Source organism: Cricetulus griseus, chromosome 5, assembly GCF_003668045.3.
Source record: "Cricetulus griseus strain 17A/GY chromosome 5, alternate assembly CriGri-PICRH-1.0, whole genome shotgun sequence".
NCBI classification, from domain to species: Eukaryota; Metazoa; Chordata; class Mammalia; order Rodentia; family Cricetidae; genus Cricetulus; species Cricetulus griseus.
In genome coordinates, this window is record NC_048598.1 from 178,554,157 (window position 1) to 178,572,760 (window position 18,604).

Consider the following 18,604-nt stretch of genomic DNA (forward strand, 5'->3'; position numbering starts at 1 on the left):
ATATGTTTATAATTTTCATTCATGTGTATATTGTACACTGTGTGTATTTTCTCCACTTCTATCCTCCTTTTCTTTCCCTTCTAGTTTTCTTTTTGTCTAAGAGACAACTTGACTTATAAACCATAATACATTTGTATACACAATTGTATACAACTATGGAATGTGAAAGAACACTTATGAGACGCTCACATAATGTCTGTGTTTCAGAGATGGTTTTAATTAACACAGTAATCTCCAGTTGCATTCGTTTTGCTAAGAGTGAAGTAAATTCCTTATTCCTTCTTGATGAAGAGTCTGCTGTGTTGTACATATAACCACGTCTTCTTGATACAATCCCATTAACAAACACGTAGTTTATTTACATTAATTTAGCTATTTTAGATATTTCTGCATTAAACCTTGATGAGCAAATATTTCCAAATTTAGGATTACTCATTTTGGTCAGTTTTTAGTATGTAAGATACCATTAATCAAATATTAACTATATGTATCTAAAATGAGGATGTAATCAGAACTTATAAGCATTTGAAAATTCCTGTCACCATCATCATCACAGCCACCATCTACAAATCAACCTGACAACCTCTTCACAAAGTAAATCAACTGTCCTAGGTCAAAAACTACTGAGAGCTTAGATCCTGATATTACAACCATGTCTACACATTGCTGAGGGAAGTGTTACGTGATGCATTTCCTCAGACAGGGATGGGACTGGACCTCAGCATCCTGCTGCCTGACCCAGGTGTCCTCCATCTCCTTCTGCTCCAGCTGGACTGGGTCCTTATCTAAGAATTTCCCTGCTCATTAATATGCAAATCATGTGAGTCTATGTGGTAAATACAGGGATGTCCACACCACCAACAACATATGAGCAGTGTCCTCTCCACAGTCCCTGAGCACACAGGTCCTCACCATGGGATGGAGCTGGATCATTGTCTTCCTCATCTCAGTTTCTACAGGTAAGGGACTCTCCAGTTACAAACCTGAAGAGGAGCCAGAGAATGAGGTGTAAGTGACACCTACTCTGCCATTTTCTCCACAGCTGTCCACTCCCAGGTCCAGCTGCAGCAATCTGGGTCTAAGCTGGTGAAGCCTGGAACCTCAGTGAAGTTGTCTTGCAAGGCTTCAGGCTTCACCTTCACTGAGTATGAAGTGCACTGGGTGAGCAGAAGCCTGGACAGGGCCTGGAGTGGATTGGAGCTGTCCATCCTTATATTGGTGCTACTGCCTATGCACAGAAGTTCAAGGGCAAGGCCACACTGACTGCAGACACATCCTCCAGCACAGCCTACATGGAACTCAGCAGCCTGACATCTGAGGATTCTGCAATCTATTACTGTGCAAGACACAGTGTTGCAACCACATCCTGAGTGTGTCAGAAACCCTGGCAGAACAGGAAGCTGCCCTGGGACTGAGATGACAGATAACATCAGTCTGGAGACCTGCTCAGAAATAAGCAATCTGAGAGTGCATTTGTCTGTCTCCTCCTCACAAACGTATATTGCTTTTGTCAACTTTGTAAAAGACAACTAAATATAAAGTGGTATTGATATAGGATGCCCCTAGAGTTCACTATATCTGGGGAAATCTTACCAGTGACTGCCTCCATTGACACAGATCTTGTTTAATAAAATAATAACAAAGGAAAGCTGCGATGATGAATTATGATGAAAATATATCTGGATTTTGAGTGATGAGAACTTTTGCACCAATAGCTGAGAATAAAGTATGATACACAGTTGACCTTTCAATTCCAAATCACCAACTTCAGGGCAAATAAAACCTCCTTAAGTCTTAAGTGGCTTCCAGGTATATTGTTGACTCTGGCTGTGTGGTCCAGCAGAAGTTCCAATATCTTAGAATGTAACAGATATTTATGTCAAGATGCACTGCTACACATGTGTAATTCCTGTAAGATATACAAATGTATTATTAAATTACTTTTCACACAACTAATTTATCAACTCTATGTTAATTTAGGTAGGTTCTGAAATTATACCTCAGTCTCTTGTCCCACATTTATTGCCTTCCCTGTCCAAGTTCCCAGCTCTAAAGTACACAGACTTTATAGAACATGGACCTACATTGATACAGCATCAACTCTTAACAGTGCATTGGATACCTGCTCTTCATGCTCATGCTGTAGAGTATTGCATTTTAAAAACATGTGTAACAACCAGCATGGAGAACAATTGATATTTGGTAATCTCAAAGTTATGATTTAGTTGATGTCTCTTTATCTCAGTACACTAACTTTTAAGTTCCCCTAGCAGACATAGCTTCTCCTCCCCTTACAAATATGAATGTCACATGGTTAATATGTATGCAAGCATGTGGGAAATGCATTGTGGCAGGCATGAATCCCCTTGGCCGATTCTGTGTTAGAGATTATGCAAACCCATGCTGAATCTAATTTACTGCTTGACATAGCAATGACTGTATAAAGTTTCCTCCTATGTTCCCCCAACTGGGAAGACAGGATGAGAAGGTTCCCTGTGTCCTCAGAAACAAACTCAATTTGAGGATGCTCAGGACCAACAGGGACCACTCTAAACACAACTTACACTGGGCAAGAAAGTTCAGTGGGTGAAAGAAACATCCGGAGAGTGAGTGAGTCTTCTGAGACCCTAAGGTTTCCTGTCCTGACCTCAAATAACTGCAGAGACCGTGCAATTCTCATGATGTAGCTACGGTGACAAGACTCCAAATTTAGTACAGTAAAAATTCTTTGTTAATATTGCACATACATGTTTTAGTCATTACATACGAACCTTATTGAGAAGAAAAATCAATTGCTTATACACAGAGAATGATGGAAATTTTCAAACATGACTTCTAGTCATCAGAACCAGCATCGTGAATCTATCTGTAACATCTTTCCACTGTCAGGAGGGTTTATTCAGCTGGAATGTATGACTGTGACCTGGGATCTCAGGCCTTGGAGCTCCACCCACAGTGTTGAGCCCAGGCATTTCTGATAGACAAGTCTAGGAGCTGTGGTCCCAAGGCATTGTTCACTGCCCTGTAAAGGCCTCAGCTCAGATGAAGGAGAGAAGGAGAGAAGGAGAGAAGGAGAGAAGGAGAGAAGGAGAGAAGGAGAGAAGGTGAGAATGAGAAGTTGGGCATGATTGCATAATAGCATAATATGTCTTCCATTATAGGTTTCCATCATGCATTTTTCTGGGAATGTTTTCCATAAAATGAAACATTTTTAATCAAATTTGGAATATTAAACCTCAATATAGGTGTGTGTGTGTGTGTGTGTGTGTGTGTGTGTGTGTGTGTGTGTGTGTCTGAGAGAGAGAGAGAGAGAGAGAGAGAGAGAGAGAGAGAGAGACTTGGGAAAAGAGAAGAAAGTCAATTAATTACAGACTGTTCCTTTGCACATTTAAGATCCTGAAAGTGGAAAAGTGAAGTTTTCACACCTTACATATATCACTACCCAACTTGTGAATTTACACCCTGTTCCCTTCAACATCCTGGGTTTGAAGCCACCTTCATCTCTTGAGGACACAGCACCCTGGACCTCATGTGCGAGCAGCTTCCTCTTTCCAGTCTTACGTTTAAGGGATGAGTGTCCTTCACTCTGGGGTGATGTCCCAGGTGTGTGTACAGCTCCCTTCCCATCTGTGTGTTCAGATTTACCCCAGACTTTTCACTATGTGATTAAGGCATGTCACCTGTTAGATTTTCAGAATTTCAGCTTGCTGGGGATATTGCTGATGAATTCTCATGAGACATCAACTTTCTTTCCCCTGGCTGGATGACGTTTGCACCTCAAGTGATTAAATCCTGCCTCTGGTAGCAGACTTGACACAGTACCTAACGCAGGTTTGTTTGCTTCTCTAATCTGTGCGGTTCCTGAATCCCATGAGTCATGTCTGCAACATATAACATGCTCTCCTCACAGGAATCACATAGCAGTACCATCATTTTCAATCCAAGTGCTTGAGAATTTCTAAAGGATGAAATAGTAATTACACTTTATCTAACACGTGTTCTCTCTAAAGTGCTTTTTACCTCACATGTCGCAGCTGGAGACATGCCTACAGCACTGATTGGAAATATATTAAATAATCTCTCATGATGACTATATCTGAGTTCTGGAATTTTGAGTGTCATGAAGTAGTTCAGAGAAATGTTCTGAGTGCATGAGTTACTCTGATACAACTTTACGGTAATATTTTTTAATTGTAAGCCCTTATTGTCAGGGAGAGTTAATCAACATTTGTATAAGCTTTTGTTGAATCAAATTCCTGCATTCCTGCATTTTATTTTTTTTTGTGCTGCATAATCCACACTTATACTCATGTTTCTTTTTTTGCCTTGGACCAGAGCACTTCAAGTACATCTCTGAAAAATTGGGTAATTATGTCTATATGCATTGCAGCTCATATCATATCACAGAATTAAGACAGAACACCACTCTTTTATGTCCTCCATGAACAGGGAATCTGAAACACAACATAAGTGTTCCTGGTTAGAAATGAAGTTCACTCTTCAGAAGAGTCTGTTGCCTGCCTTCCCTACATCAGGAACCAGCTGTCCTTATGTCTCTGACCCTCTTGCCCCTTCACCCAAACTCGATGACTTTGTCTCTGTTTCATCCCTTCCAGGATATTTTCCTTTGGAGGGGGATATGTGTGATGATCTTGGAATCTCTTGGAGACAATGGCAGATATTCTCCAATTTTGAGATACATAATTTAATCAGAGACTGAAAATCTCGGAAAATCAGGGTGTGGTCAGGGTGACGTAGAGTGGGAGGCATTCAGTGGATGGGCACTTTCAGTTTCCTTTTCGGCTTGCCTACAGACTGCAGTCACACCGTCTGGCTAGGTCGCTCTGTAAGTAATGCTTTTCCCTATTAAATACCCTTATATTTCCACTTGGCAATTTCCCACTTTATCTGGTGTCAGGAGCAGGACCTTGGCCCCATTTGGGACAGCCTGATGGTCCTCCCCACCCCCCACCCCCGACGGCAGACTAGGCTGGGAAAGTGCCCTCTCTCCCCGCTGCAGCTGAGCTGCTCAGAAACATCCACCCAGCATGGAGACAGTTTCTAACTGCCTAGTGTCGAGTAGGCCTCGGCTTTCAGCAGAGGCTTCCCCTGGCCACTTTTGGAGTAAAGCACATCTCTTTCAGTGGTTGTGGCCACAAGGCCGTATATTCTCTGAGATAAGCACAGCCGCTGCCTGACCCACCGCTGCCAAACACCACACCAAGTAGCTGAACGCTTTCGCCACCTTCTGGTCAAAGATAGTTACTGCATCTGGAGTAAAAATCAGGTAAAACTATGGCGGAATATTTATCATTTGCTAAAATTGCTCTGTCTTTAGCATATTGGACACAGAGCCAAGCCTATCATCCAATTTTTGTTCCACTTGCTGCACAATTGTGGTCTGACCTAATCTGTTCTCTAAAACCTCATTGCATAAAGCTGTTATTTCCTGCAAGCAGGTGGTGAGGTTATCTCTGTCCCTGTTTCCGAGCCCTCTGGCTAATGGTTTTATTTGTACCAGCAAGCTAACTGCCATCACGGCATATAGGCCAGTAATTGGCAAATTAGCATCCTCCTCAAACATTGAATTCACATAATAAGCAAAAATATTACCAATTTTAGCAAATGATAAAAATTCTGCCATGATTTTACCTGATTTTTACTCCAGATGTAGTAACTATCTTTGACCAGTGGGTGGCACAGGTGTTCAGTTAATCTGCAGCATTTGGCAGTGTTGGGTGGCAGCTGTGGAGAGAGGTCACAAAAGCGACTGCGCTTATCTTAGAGAGTATATGGCCCTGCGGCGCAACCACTGAATGAGGAGCAGCTTTAAGACCACTGCACAGACCCTCCTGAGAGCCGAGACATATTGGGTTCAAGGGCTGGAGGCCTCTGGGCGTGGGTAAACCGCAGTCCAAGCTGGTCCAGAGAGCATGGTGGAAAAACCGTAGGAGTCTCAGAGCTGGGAGCAGCTCAGCAGCAGCGGGTTCGGCTGCTAGACAGGAGCACCTGTGGATAGAGGGCGCTTTCCGGGCCTAGGCCACAGGCCTGGTGGGTCCCATAGCCTGTCCCAAATGGACTGTGGGTTTCCAATATCCCACTCCTGACAACCAGATATAGTGGGGAATTACCAATATGGAGCAAAGTAGAAATATAAGAGTATTTAATAGGGAAAAGCCTTACTTACAGAGCGACCTAGCCAGCTGGCATGGCAGCAGTCTGTCCAGCAAGTACCAAAGTGAAACTGAAAGAGAAATGCAGTCCCCTGAAAGTCTCACTCTATGTCACCCTGACCACGCCCTTGCAAACATGGTCAGGCACACCTGTAGCCAGGCCCTAAGTAGGTGTTGCTACAGCTTCCCCTACATAATGTGACATGCTATCTTTTATTACTAACTACAGAACTTGTTATAGAGCAGGAAGACATGCAAATAAGGCCTCTCCCCTCCCATGATAACCAGTCCCGCGCTGACCCTGAAGCTCAGACAAAGGAGCCCAACCCTGGAATCTCAGGTCTTCACACTCAGTGATCAGCACTTAGCAGAGTTCACAGCATGGATTTGGAGCTGATTTGGGTTTTCCTTGTTGCTCTTTTAAAAGGTGATTAATGGAGATGAGATACAGAGTGTGTTAGTGGATATGAGCTCGATGGAGCCTGTGTGGCATTTTACTGACGGTAGTCTCTGGGTTTGCAGGTGTCCAGTGCGAGGAGCACCTGGTGTATTTTGGGGGTGACCTGGAAAAGCCGGGGGTCCCTGAGACTCTCCTGTGTAGCCTCTGGATTCACCTTTACTAGCTACTGGATGAAACGGGTTCACCAAGCTCCAGGGAAGGGGCTGGAGTGGGTTGCAGACATTAATGGAGACAGCAGTGCCAAAAGGTATGTGCAATCTGTGAAGGGCCGATTCGCCATTCCAGAGACAATGGCAAGAGTGCTCTGTACCTGCAAAGGAACAATCTAATGACTGAGGACACGGCCACCTATTACTGTGAGAGCTACACAATGATGAGACTTAAGTGTGAACCCGGACATAAACCTCACCTTGAGACCACCAGGGGGCGCAGTGCACAAACAGACACAGATTCAGTCCAGGAGATGATACAGATGAGATGTGATCCTCTCAGGTCTGGGCTCCACTTTTCCTTGCTGTTTCAGGGAAATTCTCTCTACACGTGTGCTCTGAAGGGATACAGTGTCCTCAATACATCACGTCTTCTCCCTGTACTATTTTAAGAATGAAGCACAGTCCCCCATGTACAAAATGCAAACTGACAGCTCTGAGGACATAAAGGACCCTGACATAGTCATTGAAATCACATGATAAGGAATTCCGTGGACATTCCTGAATCTCTTCTTACTCTTTGCAGAGCCTTGGTCAGATTTCTTGATTACAATACTCATGAATGTGTGTTTAAGGGAAAACCAGGAGGAAGTTTGTGCAAAGATCATTAGACCATCAACCCTGGCAGGTCTGGAACCTCCCCTCTCTACTCTCCCTGAGGACTGTGCACTTCAGTTCAGATGTGACCTAGCTGTGCTTTTAGCTGACTCTGTTCATTACTCCATGACTGTCATCTCTGTTCATCACGGAAAATTGTATAAAACGAGCCCATCAGGAAAAGTTCCTGAGAAATGAGATTAAGCAAGAATCTATTTACCTAGAAAGTCACTTGCACACATGCACGTGTACGCAAACGCACACGCACACACACACCCCCACACACAACCCACACACACACACACACACACACACACACACACACACTCACCTACGATCACGTGCACACAGAGAGAGACACAAACACACAATTTGCCATCATAGATCACATTGTATCTATCTGTGATACATTTAGCTGAGAGCCACAGAAATTCTAACTTCAGTCTCTGCAAATTCACCTCACTGTGCAAACTGCTAAGGACACCTATCTTAGTTACTTTTCTAGTGTTGTGATAAAATACCCTGACCAAGGCATTGTAAAAATAGAAGCAATTCATTTTTTACAGCTCAGAGCTTTACAGTGGATGATGGCTGAATAAAGGCTTAGTGACTTGATCGTCAGCTAAGAGATAATAGCTTGATCTATGAGCAAGAACCAGTGGTCTCTGAAACAGCATGGGTCTGTAGAATCCCCAGATATTCCCAATGACGCTCTTTCCTCAACAAGGTCACACTTCCTAACCTTTACAAACAGTTCCAACAAGTGAGAACCAAGGATTCAAACCTGTGAGCCTATGAGGGACCACCTCACTTTCAGTCCCTGAAGGACTCTCAGTTTAGGCGATTAGTAAGGTCTGAGCAAGATGGAGGCTGGAAGGGAAGGTGGGACTTTTTCTTAGTGATACCAAGATGTGACTGACTCTGTCAACTGAATCTAGGTATGTTGGGGCAGCTGTAACAGAGTGGGTCCATGAAAAGTTTTCTATCACATGTGATGCTCATGATGTGTAAAGAAGCAAATTCTATAGGAATCAACTCATGGAACAGGAAACTGATATTTTAGGCTCAGGTCATATCTCAGGGACAGAGAGGAACCTGAAGTTTGCAGTAGAGTTTGGCCAGCTGCCCAAAAGATCTGCTTCAATATCCTATTTTTAAGAAGAGCTACATAAGTCAGGTGGTGATGGTGGTGCACTCATTTAATCCCAGCATATGGGAGGCTGAGGTCAGTCAATCTCTGTGAGTTGGAGGCCAGCCTGGTATACAGAACAAGTTCCAGGACAGGCTCAGAAAATATGTAGGGAATCCCTGTCCCAAAAAACATAAACAAACAAACACAGAATAGTAACACGTTCCTGCAACTGATCAAATTTAAGAAACTTTCCTATGCAGGAACCTATGAAGAAGAGTAGTTAGAATGATTCTAAGAACCAGAGGTTGTAGAAAACATAAAGGAATCAGTGTTTTCCAGATACAACATGGCAGAAACACATGTAAACTCACAAAGTTGGTGACAGAATGATTCTCTGATGAACACAGAAGTGAATTCCGAGGTTGCTGTCCCACCCCACCACCAATTCTGCCCCCAAATGAGCACACAGAGACATTAATTATAAATCTGATGGGTGATGGCTAGGGCTTCTTACTGGCTAGCTCTCTCTTAATTATTGCCCCATTTCTTTCACTTTTTTTGGTTTTAGAGAAAGGGTTTCTCTGTGTAGCATTGGCGACTACTCTGGCATCGCTCTGGAGACCAGGCTGTCCAAGAAATCTGCCTGCCTCTGACTCCTGAGTGTTGGGATTAAAGGCGTGGGCCACCAATGCCCTGCTAATTATTATCCTATTTCTATTAAGCTAAATATTTAAATGTGGTCTTTTCTTACCAGACAATGTTCCAGTTCTGTTACTCCTCCCTTGATTGCATGGTGTCTCCTCTCAGGCCTCTCTGCTTTCCTCTTCCCAGAATTCTATTGATCTAGAAACCCAAACTATTATTCCTGCTTGGATAATGAGCAAACACTGTTTTATTTATCAACTAATACATGCATTCATAATGACAACCTGCACTCAGGAAGGCATCTCTTAGTGGATGTGAAAACAAGACTTTAGGACTTATCTGCTGTCTGCTGGAGAAGTCATTTGGAAGCCCAAACACCTCATCCTGCAGAGTTAGATCTACAGCCTTAGATCTACAGTCATGGCAAGCCTGCAGGAGAGGTTGATACATAGTGTGCAAAAACTTGTGGAATGAATCAACCAATATACAGATTACATTTAAGGCCCACTCCATGTGATGGAACCAATCCTGACACTATGGTGGCCAAGAACCTAAGATTAGAAAAGTGAGACCTGGGGAATAACAAATATTCATGTTATCCTAAAGGAACTAGAAATAAAATAACTCCAGTGAATTCCCCTATATACATAGATCAGTGTCTTGCTCATTTATTATCATAGAGCCTACTGCAATATTCAGGAATACAAAGAATACCTGGAGAATGTGTGAAAAGTGAGAGACCTTGGAACATTTAATGTGATGTCTTCTTCAATTCTGTCCCCACAGAGCTTATGGAACCCTGCAAAAGAGGATGCTCACAGATAATAAATTCCAGAGGGAATGGAGGACACCAAGGAGACAAAGCTTTCCAGACACAACAGGATTGATGCAGATGTGAACTCACTGTTGTTGTTATTTAAGAAAAGCAGAAAATGAAAGAATTCAAATTCTCCCTATTTAGGAGCATTGGAAAATTCCAATCACATTCATTACCCCCCACCTGAAACCAGTTTGGTCACCAAGAGGACCAAGTATCTCAGGGTGCCATTCTATCTTTAAATTGAGAGAATAGTGACTGTTATTATTACAGAGTCTGCACAGGACTCGGGAATGTCTGCCTCCTCACAAAGGATTAGGACTTGGACCTCAGCATCCTGCTGCCTGATCCAGGTTTCCTCCACCTCCTTCTTCTCCAGCTGAACTAAGTCCTTATCTATGAAGAACCCTGCTCATGAATATGCAATCATGTGAGCCTATGGTGGTAAATTCAGGGATGTCCTCACCACCAAATTCACATGATCAGTGTCCTGAGAACACTATGTGTTCATTCCTCTGCTCCCTGTAATAGGATTGTCTTTGTCACAAGTTCTAGATTGACACTAACTGACATAGATTGTAACCAGTGTAAAGTGCATGACACACTGACCCCAACACTTTGTTCTTAGAAGCAGAAGGGCAAGTGAGGACCTCTCTTGGGTTTTCCATCTGTTATAACTTTGGCATGTCTGAATCCAATCAGTTCTGTCAGTGTATGCTTTTTTGGTTTTGTTATGGTTTTATATAGAACACACATTCTGGTTATGCAAAGGCTGAATTCCAAGAACAGAATTAATTCTGCCATTGGTAACATGGCTACAATCTAAATATTTTCATCAAAATAACTACAACAACAATAAAGTGAGATTATCTCCATTGAACACTTAAAAAAAAACTCAGATCTGACTCAACAAGTTGTATAAATATTTGCCCTGAGTAGCAAAAACAGTTTTTCTCATCTGACCTGGCTCCTCTCACATACATTAACACAGTCAGGTGGAGAATTGGTTGGAATTTCTGTTTTCCTGCCATTGTAATTATTTTTCTCCTGGAATTTTTTTCTCAAAGTTTATTCTTATCCTTCCTTAACTTCTGGGCCTTTTTTTAGCTGATCACAGAATACTTAGGAAGTGTCTCCTACTCCAAGTAAAGGTGGAGAGAATTTACTTGTCCTCCAAGGTATATTGCCCTCCTACTCTAACCTGTGCAAAGTAAAGTTTGAACACCATCATGAAGAACTCCATTTGTCTAATATAAACATCAGTTTCAGGATATATAGGAAAGAGGGTTCCCTTTTTTGTCAATTCTGGGAACCATCAACAGAAAGACTAATATTGGTATGGATGTTGGGCTGCTGTTACATGTGAACTTTCTGTTCCCATGCAAGTTTTGCAGGGCTGACTTCTGTGGGAAAAGACTGGATTTCTGAAGGGTAGACATAGCTTTGATCTTCCACAGAACTCCATCTTACGGCTGCCATGTTGCATCCAAGTCTCACAATATTTCTAGGAAAATCTCCTGACCTGTACAGGATGGCTGAGACAGAATAAATTGTCTACAAACACTGAAGAGCAACCCCTACATGGGAGTGAGGATCACCGAATGGAGACCATGTTATGTCAAAGTTAACAAACAGGGACACAGTCCAATATTATATCAAGTGTATAGAACAACATCATTGCTAAATGTGATTGTTGTGAGACAGCAAAAGGGAAAACCAAAATATATTAGTGATGCAGACCCTGGGGAGTAAGAGCAGAGGGGCGAGAAAGTGTGTTCTCTCAATCTACTCAAGATTTATTCCTCTGAGTTAACCACACACAAGGCTCAGAACACCGTCTCCTATGGCAGTTAGAACCCTACTCCAGAAGGACACAAGGTCACTTAGTTCCTAGAATGTATGTCACTCTCCTGGGAATGCTACAAAAGCAGAAATGACCCCATTCAAAGGCTTTCTCCCTCACCATGAAGACAGTTTTTCTCACAATGGAAAACTAGAACTTGTGTGTTGACAGTAGATGGAGTTATAGAGCTGAAAGAAGTGTACATGTAATCCAGAATTTATCAACAATTATAAAATATTTTAAATGAAAAATGAGATTTCTCTAAGGGAGTCTAACTAGGAAAACCAAACACCCCTGAGCATGTGGTACAGGTCCATCAGCTGATGTCATCAGGATCCAATCCTAATGCATTTGGGAGGTCCCTTGTATTATGATGTCACAGGGCTTTATTAACATTTTATACATTTATATCTATGTCTTATTTTGTCCTAGAGTTCCTTCTTCTCATATAGTAAAGCTTCTAATTATGTTTTTATGGGATTCCTGAATATGTAAATCAGGTGATCTCTGCATCCACACCTGTTTCTTGTGCCATTTCTTGGGCTCTTTTCTTCAGTTTTTTGTTTGATTTGTTTTGTCCTGTCCAATGTCTTAGTTTGTTTCTATCTTATTTTGATTTATTCTGTTTCATTCACTAGAAACCTTGTTGTCTACAAAAGTTGAGGAGGAGGAGGGAGTGTGGGATGCTGCTGATTCTATCAGCAGGTGTTTCCTCTACATTCAACTGTCTGGATGGAGCGAGAAGTAGGTGTGGACCTGTGCTACAAGATCATGACAGCGTGCTGACTTTCTGGGAAAGACAGAAACCCATCTCATGTGTGGAAAAGGGGAAAAATTGAGCAGTGTGGTCTTCCTAATCAGAAACCACTAACTCATGAACACAAATGTCCAAAGAAGGTTATCAATGACCTTACAAACACAGGAGCAGCAACTATGGTTATGGAGGATTATTCCTAAAAGCCAGGACTTGGAAACAACCTAGATGCCTCTCAACTGAAGAATGGATAATGAAAATGTGGTACATTAACACAATGGATTACTCTCAGTGCTGAGAAAAATGACATCCAAAAATTTTCAGGCAAATGCAAAGAACTAGGAAAAAACCCATCATGAGTGAGCTAATCCAAGCCCAGAAAGACAAGTATAGTATATACTCACTCATAAATGGAAAAAAGACATAAAGCAAAAGATATTCAGCATACAATCCACAACCTCTAAAGCCAAACCCTCTTCCAGAAACAGATGGAGTCAAATGTAGAAATCAACAACTAATTTTTGGGCCAAGCTCCTGGAGTACAATAGAAGTGAGCTAGGAGCAAGAATATGAACAAAGGAGTCAACACCAAGATGGGGAAACCTCCAGAATCATTTTACTTGAGCTAGTGAGACATCAATGACCCTGGTCCAACAAATGGGGAACCTGCCTAAGATGGATCTAGACCCCCTTAATATAGGTGATGATGGTGTGACTGGGACAACTTATGAGGCCACTGGCAATGGGTCTAAGATCTAACTTTAATGCACAAACTAACTTAGTGGAGCCCTCTCTCTACGTGGAGAGATGCTTTGCTCAGGCAAGACACAGGGGTGTGGGGATGGGCAGGTGCCCTAGTGCTGCCTCAATGAGATGATTGGCAAGACAGTAGAATTCTAGGGATCCCTTACCCTCTCTGAGGCGAAGGTGGCAAGTTGCAGGTGATGGGGGAACAGGAGGAGAGACTATAGGGGCAATGTTATTGGGATGTAAAAAATAAATTAATAATGTTTTAAAATGAATAATACATAAAATGTTAAGAAATACTTTGGTTGAGTAAGATGCAATATATAGGAGCAGAAGAATTTGGTGGGGGTATTGTGCTAGGGAGCAGTGGTGGGGTTATGCCAGTATGTGTTTCTTGTGATCCCTGTAGTCCCCATGCTCTCTTATTCTAGACTCACACGATAGGAAGTCAGACACAGTGAGGGCCAAGTTGTAATAAGTAAATGGAGTGGTATCCACCTTCTTCTTTAATAAAGACAAGTCTGACTCCCCACAGGCAAATTCATCTTCTAGATCTAAGTTAAATCCCACCCTGGGCTGTGGGAGCTCACATCTCTCTCACAGGAGGCTGACCTCTGAGAAAAGGGGGTGTAGCCTAAAAGATGAGACTGTTGTGTCTTCTGTACCTGGTGACAGCCCTTCCTGGTGAGTGTGACCATTTCATACATGTGTTCATGAGGGGATGTGACATCATGTGATTGACAGAATTGACTCTTCCTGTCTGCAGGTGTCCTGTCCCAGATCCAGCTTCAGGAGTCAGGACCTGGCCTGGTGAAGCCATCACAGTCGCTGTCCCTCAATTGCTCTGTCACTGGTGAATCCATCACCAGTAGTTACGAATGGAGCTGGATCAGGCAGTTCCCAGGGAAAAAGCTGGAGTGGATGGGGAACACAGTTAATGGTGGCACCGACTACAACCCATCCCTCAAGAGCCGCATCTCCATCACCAGAGACACAGCCAAGAACCAGTTCTTCCTGCAGCTGAACTCTGTGACCACTGAGGACACAGCCACATATTACTGTGCAAGACACACAGTGAGGGGACTTCAGCACGAGCCCAGACAAAAACCTCCCTGCAGAGGAGCTCTGGGCCAGCAGGGGGCGCTCAGCCCTTACCAACCCTAAGAACTCAGAGCAGGGAATGAAAAACACCTGGTTTGCTCTGATTTTCTTCCCACTCCCTAAGCACAGAGAACACAGTGAGTCTTTTGTTTCTCTGTTGCTGAAATGCCGTGTTTGTTTATTTGTTCCTCATTCTGTCTCTGAAGACAGGATACACAGTAGTATTTCTTGTACTTTTGATTGTGAATCTAACCCAAACCAGCTGAGCCATCTCTCTGGTCTTAGGAATTTTTCTTTTAAATAAAACCATGTTTTGAAAGACAGCTCACCTTGGCCTTACAGTAGTTTAACCATTAAAAAATTAATTCTATGTTGGGTTCTCCATTACTTCCATCCTTGGATACATCTGAATGTCATAGCACTTCCTAGATTATTGACAGGAAGCAGTTGTGGCTGTGCCTAAGGAATGTGCCACAGACTGAGTGGGGTCCACACATCACTGCAGCTGTGTGACCCACCCCACAAGGCAGGGCAGGGATTTCCTGAGGTGAACTGCACATGGCTGAGGTACAAAGTCTGTAGTGACGTTGGTACTCACTCCCAATGCTGGGATATATTGTCCAAACAGTACTTAAATTTGCACTGTAATTGAAACCATCAAATTGAACAAATCCTCCTGTGTTTACACTCATAAATACTATTTTTAACTGTGTCAAAAAGAAGGTACTGGACTACTGGAGACAGAATTTGCAATAGGGACTTGAACCCCAGCATCAGCATTGGTAGGGATACCTCAATCACCAAGTTTTCTTAAATGAACCTCCTGCCATGACCTACTGTTCCAGAGGTACAGGAGGAGACTTCAGTGTGAAGTCACACACAAGCCTCCCTACACAGGAGCTTGGGAACAACACAGTTCCTTAAGAAATGCTGGAGCTACTCAGAAATAGTAGATGGCCCTCAGATGACAGGCAGTTCTCATTTGACACCATGTACTTCCCTGTAAATAAGTGTACGTCTGATTACATTTTAGAATACGTGGTTTCTTCTTCCTGTTCAAATAATCTTCTAGGGACCCTTGGCCATGTCCTATTCTATCACAGTTACTACTGTTTCCATTTAACTATGCATACAATGATTTCCCCATGGAGAATCTAAGATATGTGTTTGCAACCTGCTGTCAGAATAAAAACAAAAATAAAACTCCTTGATTTTCCACAGTGTCTATAATTTTAAGACTTGGTGATGAAAGGTTTAGATGGAAATCATGGGGAAATTTAAATGATCTGAAAACCTTACTATTTATTTCCCATCTTGGGGAACAGAATCCAAATCTTCCATGAATGAATGTGACTACCTCAGGAAGTTGGGAAAACAGGGTGTTTCCAAAGTCCAATTTGTTAAAGCTCTGGAAGGATGCAGGTATTTCACAGTTTTACATAATTGTATTGGAAATTTGCATCCTTGTAAAGATTACAGTGCAACTCAGTCCCATGCAATGATTCCTTTGCAGGGGTTTCTTGTTCCCCTTCTTGTGGAAACTCTAAGTTTCCATTGTGTACAAGCCAGGTAATGTCATCTAAGGTCTCTGTTCTATCTCCTTTCCATTGGCAACAGGGTCCTTATCTCTGTTTTCTGCTTTCCGCTGCTGTTTTCTTGTTCATGTTGCCTGCATGCTCACTGCTGTGAACACTTTGACTCAGCTGAAGGTAGGAAAGCTGCAGTGTTTACAGATGAGTTAGAGAAGGATCAATGGGAAAAGTTTTGGTTGGTGCTAATTCAGTGTTAATAACAGATTACAGGAATCTGGAAAAGGAAAAGAAAATCTACTTTTCTAGGCCTGAGTGTTCTCTGGATACTATTATAGTGACCGAAGCTATGTGTCAAGAAGTTTTAGTGACCAAACAGACTATAGAATGTGAGATTACTGATATCAAGGCAAACAGAGTTAGTGAAAAGCACAGTGTGATGATGAAGACCAAGAGATCCACTGCCTTAATGTTCCCTAACACCAGGTTGAGGTCAGCCCACATTGCTGCCAGTGACATATGCTAACCACAGTGAACCTGCATTTTAGGCACAATATAGACACCAGGAGTCTGTTGGTTTAACTTTCAATATCTCCCAAATTTCTGCTTTTATTTGGGCAAATATTTCCTCAACAACCATATGAGTCCAGTTGACACAAACCTTGAAATCACCAGCACTTACTCACCAAGCTATGGTTTCCTGATTATGGTCAGTGAGAAAAGAATTTAAACAGGCCAGGATGGAAAGACCACAAAAAGGCTGAAGCTTGACAAGTTCATTACTAGCAATCCAAACTTTTATATTTATCATTCTGATTAGAGGATTAAAATGTGTAAGGAAACCTTATATTTTACAAAGATGCTAAATCTATACAATGGAGAAAAGATAGCATCTTCAACAAATGGTGCTGGCACAACTGGATTCAGACATGCAGAAGATTGCAGAGAGATCCATATCTGTCAACATGCACAAAACTGGATCAAAGATCTCAACGTAAATCCAGCCACACTGAATCTTCTAGAAGAGAAAGTGGGAGATACCCTTGAAGGAATTGGCTCAGGAGACTGCTTCCTAAACTTTACAACAGAGGCACAGGCATTGGGATCTGCAATTAATAAATGGGACCTCCAGAAACTGAGAAGCTTCTGTAAGGCAAAGGACACAGTCAGTAAGACAAAATGACAGCCCACAGAATGGGAAAAGATCTTCACCAACCCCACATCTGACAGAGGGCTGATTTCCAAAATATACAATGAACTGAAGAAGCTAGCCACCAAAGCACCAAACAATGAAATTAAAAAGTGAGCTGCAGAACTGAATAGAGAATTCTCAACAGAGGAATCTGAAATGACTGAAAGGAACTTAAGAAAGTGCTCAAAATCCTTGGCCATCAGAGAAATGCAACTCAAAACAGCTCTGAGATACCATCTTACACTGGCCAGAATGGGTAAAATCAAAAACACCAGTGACAATCTATGCTGGAGAGGATGTGGAGAAAAAGGAACATTCCTCCATTGCTGGTGGGAGTGTGAAATTGTAAGACCACTTTGGAAATCAGTATGGTGGTTACTCAGAAAAATGGGAATCAGTCTACTTCAAGATCCAGCAATTCCTCTCCTGGGCATATACCCAAATAATGCACATACATACAACAAGGACATATGTTCAACCATGTTCATAGCAGCATTGTTTGTAATAGCCAGAACGTAGATGCCCTCAACTGAAGAATGGATAGAGAAAATGTAGTTCATTTATACAATGGAGTACTACACAGCCGAAAAAAACAATGGAATCCTGAAATTTGCATGCAAATGGATGGAACTAGAAGAAACCATCCTGAGTGAGGTAACCCAGTAAAAAAAGACAAACATGTTAGGTACTCACTCATATATGAATTTTAGACATAGAGCAAAGGATTACCACCCTACAATCCTCTTCACCAAGGAAAGTAGGTAGCAAGAGGTACTCTAAGTGAAAAATGCATGGACCCCAGAGAATGGGAAGGGGCAGGGACTCCTGAGGTAATTGGGAGCATGAGGGTAGGGGAAAGGGAGCTGCCAGAATGAGTGGAGGAGAAGAGGAGAGGAGAGGAGGAAACAGAGGAACAGAAATGTTGAGTTGGGAGAAGAATAGAAGAGAGCAGGTTCAAGGAGAGTTCTGGCACTAGGGAGATTTCCAGAGATCTACAAGGATGATACCAACTGACAATCTAGACAATGGTAGAAAGGATAACCTCAATGTCCTTCCCCTATGATGAGAATGATGACTACCTTTATGCCATCCTAGAGCTCTCATCCAGTGGCTGATGGAAGCACAGGCAGACACCCACAGATGTACACTGAATGACCTCTGGAAATTAGTTGCAGAGAAGGAGGAATGAAGATCAAAGGGTTTGGTACCAGGCTGGTGAAACCCACAGAAATAGCTGGCCTGTACAAGGGGGAGCACATGGACCCCAGACTGCTGTCTGGGAGGCCAGTCCAGGACTGATCCAGACCCTGAACATGGATGTCAATTAGGAGGCCTCAGAACTCTAGGGGGCCACTGGTAATGGATCAGTATTTTTCCCTGGTGTAATAAGGGACTTTGAGAGCCC

General features: G+C 42.6%; 1 pseudogene; it reads left to right on the forward strand.

Annotated features, from left to right (window-relative positions):
- The first annotated feature begins 907 nt into the window (after positions 1-907).
- On the forward strand, positions 908-1,370 carry LOC113838291 (annotated as a pseudogene).
- Positions 1,371-18,604: the final 17,234 nt, after the last annotated feature.